This window comes from Solea solea, unplaced genomic scaffold (assembly GCF_958295425.1).
Source record: "Solea solea unplaced genomic scaffold, fSolSol10.1 scaffold_169, whole genome shotgun sequence".
Taxonomy (NCBI): Eukaryota; Metazoa; Chordata; class Actinopteri; order Pleuronectiformes; family Soleidae; genus Solea; species Solea solea.
Window position 1 is genome coordinate 22,501 of NW_026704151.1, and position 3,413 is coordinate 25,913.

A 3,413-nucleotide genomic window follows, 5' to 3' on the forward strand; every position below is an offset into this window, starting at 1 on the left:
TATCTCGGTCATTTCTCCACCTTTTCGGATGGAACCAACGGTGTCGCGTTGCCCCGGTCCCCGCCGAGGGCCCTGGGGCGTGGGATCCTGAGTTTTCCCCGTGCTTCCTGTGGTTTTCGGCCGTGGAAAAACCCTAGGCGCGCCGGTTCTCGGGACCGGGCCGAGCGCCGACCTCTGTCCGAGCGCGAGCGCCTATTTTCGGATACGCCGAGTCGATTTCAACGGTCCGTATCTCGGTCATTTATCCACCTTTTCGGGTGGAACCGACGGTGTCGCGTTGCCCCGGTCCCCGCCGAGGGCCGTGGGGCGTGGGATCCTGAGATTTCCCCGTGCTTCCTGTGGTTTTCGGCCGTGGAAAAACCCTAGGCGCGCCGGTTCTCGGGACCGGGCCGAGCGCCGACCTCTGTCCGAGCGCGAGCGCCTATTTTCGGATACGCCGAGTCGATTTCAACGGTCCGTATCTCGGTCATTTATCCACCTTTTCGGGTGGAACCGACGGTGTCGCGTTGCCCCGGTCCCCGCCGAGGGCCGTGGGGCGTCGGGTCCTGAGTTTTCCCCGTGCTTCCTATGGTTTTCGGCCCTCGAAAAACCCAATTCGCCCCGGTTCGAAAAAGCGGCACTTAGAAGAAATTTCGAAAAAGTGCGCTCACTTGGAAGCCGTGTTCCTATGTATGTGCCGGGAGTGTCGCACACAACCCACACAAACTCGACCAAACATGCTCTCTGGCCCATGTTGCGCAGCATCCCGGTAAACTCGGCCAAACATGCTCTCTGGCCCATGTTGCGCAGCATCCCGGTAAACTCGAACCAAACATGCTCTCTGGCCCATGTTGCGCAGCATCCCGGTAAACCTCCGCCGCGGTTCTCGGGACCGGGGCCGAGCGCGAGCGCCTATTTTCGGGTAAATTGTGACGACTTTTGACGGGCCGTATCTCGGTCATTTCTCCACCTTTTCGGGTGGAACCAACGGTGTCGCGTTGCCCCGGTCCCCGCCGAGGGCCCTGGGACGTCGGGTCCCGAATTTTCCCCGTGCTTCCTATGGTTTTCGGCCGTGGGAAAACCCTATTCGCCCCGGTTCTCGGGACCCCGGCCGAGCGCCGACCTCTGCCCGAGCGCGAGCGCCTATTTTCGGGGTAAATTGTGACGACTTCCACGGGTCATATCTCGGTCATTTCTCCACCTTTTCGCATGGAACCAGCGGCGTTCCACTCCTCTGGCCCCTGCGCAGAGCCCTGCGTTGTGACATTTTGATAAAAGCATCACCCTGGGTGGCCCTGGGAGGCGTACCTATTTTTTTGGCATAAAGAGGGGCGATTTAAAACGGGCCGTATCTCCGTCACTCCTGCACCTTTTCGCATGGGATGAACGGCGTTCCACTCCTCTGGACCCTGTGCAGAGCCCTGCCTTGTAACATTTTGATAAAATCACGTTTTTAGCCATTCTCCCGTCGGTGGCCCTGGGAGGCGTACCTATTTTTTTGGCTTAAAGAGGGGCGATTTACAACGGGCCGTATTTCGGTCACTCCTGCACCTTTTCGCATGGGATGAACGGCGTTCCACTCCTCTGGACCCTGTGCAGAGCCCTGCCTTGTAACATTTTGATAAAATCACGTTTTTAGCCATTCTCCCGTCGGTGGCCCTGGGAGGCGTACCTATTTTTTTGGCTTAAAGAGGGGCGATTTACAACGGGCCGTATTTCGGTCACTCCTGCACCTTTTCGCATGGGATGAACGGCGTTCCACTCCTCTGGACCCTGTGCAGAGCCCTGCCTTGTAACATTTTGATAAAATCACGTTTTTAGCCATTCTCCCGTCGGTGGCTCCTCTGGCTCTCTGCTCCCCCAGCCTGGGCTCCTCACCTTGGGCCACAGCCCCCTGCTCACAGAGCCCCCTGCTCCTCTGGCTCTCTGCTCCCCCAGCCTGGGCTCCTCACCTTGGGCCACAGCCCCCTGCTCCTCTGGCTCTCTGCTCCCCCAGCCTGGGCTCCTCACCTTGGGCCACAGCCCCCTGCTCCTCTGGCTCTCTGCTCCCCCAGCCTGGGCTCCTCACCTTGGGCCACAGCCCCCTGCTCACAGAGCCCCCTGCTCCTCTGGCTCTCTGCTCCCCCAGCCTGGGCTCCTCACCTTGGGCCACAGCCCCCTGCTCCTCTGGCTCTCTGCTCCCCCAGCCTGGGCTCCTCACCTTGGGCCACAGCCCCCTGCTCCTCTGGCTCTCTGCTCCCCCAGCCTGGGCTCCTCACCTTGGGCCACAGCCCCCTGCTTCTCTGGCTCTCTGCTCCCACAGCCTGAGCTCCTCACCTTGGGCCACAGCCCCCTGCTCCTCTGGCTCTCTGCTCCCCCAGCCTGGGCTCCTCACCTTGGGCCACAGCCCCCTGCTCCTCTGGCTCTCTGCTCCCCCAGCCTGGGCTCCTCACCTTGGGCCACAGCCCCCTGCTCCTCTGGCTCTCTGCTCCCCCAGCCTGAGCTCCTCACCTTGGGCCACAGCCCCCTGCTCCTCCGGCTCTCTGCTCCCCCAGCCTGAGCTCCTCACCCCGGGCCCCTGTCACAGGGCTCCGGGACCCAGCACTTTTGCCAAAACACACATTAAATGCACAATTAAGCCCACGTTAGTGGGCTTATGGCTGCAGTTGCTTGACCCTTCCGCCCAGCTTTAAAATCTTCCGTGCCCCTGGTCACCAAAGCGGCCTTCTGCCCCTGGTCACCAAAGCGGCCTCGTGCCCCTGGTCACCAAAGCGGCCTCGTGCCCCTGGTCACCAAAGCGGCCTCGTGCCCCTGGTCACCAAAGCGGCCTCGTGCCCCTGGTAACCAAAGCGGCCTCGTGCCCCTGGTAGCCAAGGGCACTTAGAGTAAATTTTGAAAAGTTGGCACTTAGAAGAAATTTCAGATTCGCGCCCCTGGTAGCCAAGGGCACTTAGAGTAAATTTTGAAAAGTTGGCACTTAGAGTAAATTTTGAAAAGTTGGCACTTAGAAGAAATTTCAGATTCGCGCCCCTGGTAGCCAAGGGCACTTAGAGTAAATTTTGAAAAAGTTGGCACTTAGAAGAAATTTCAGATTCGCGCCCCTGGTAGCCAAGGGCACTTAGAGTAAATTTTGAAAAGTTGGCACTTAGAGTAAATTTTGAAAAGTTGGCACTTAGAAGAAATTTCAGATTCTCGCCTCGTGCCCCTGGTAGCCAAGGGCACTTAGAGTAAATTTTGAAAAGTTGGCACTTAGAAGAAATTTCAGATTCGCGCCCCTGGTAGCCAAGGGCACTTAGAGTAAATTTTGAAAAGTTGGCACTTAGAGTAAATTTTGAAAAGTTGGCACTTAGAAGAAATTTCAGATTCTCGCCTCGTGCCCCTGGTAGCCAAGGGCACTTAGAGTAAATTTTGAAAAGTTGGCACTTAGAAGAAATTTCAGATTCTCGCCTCGTGCC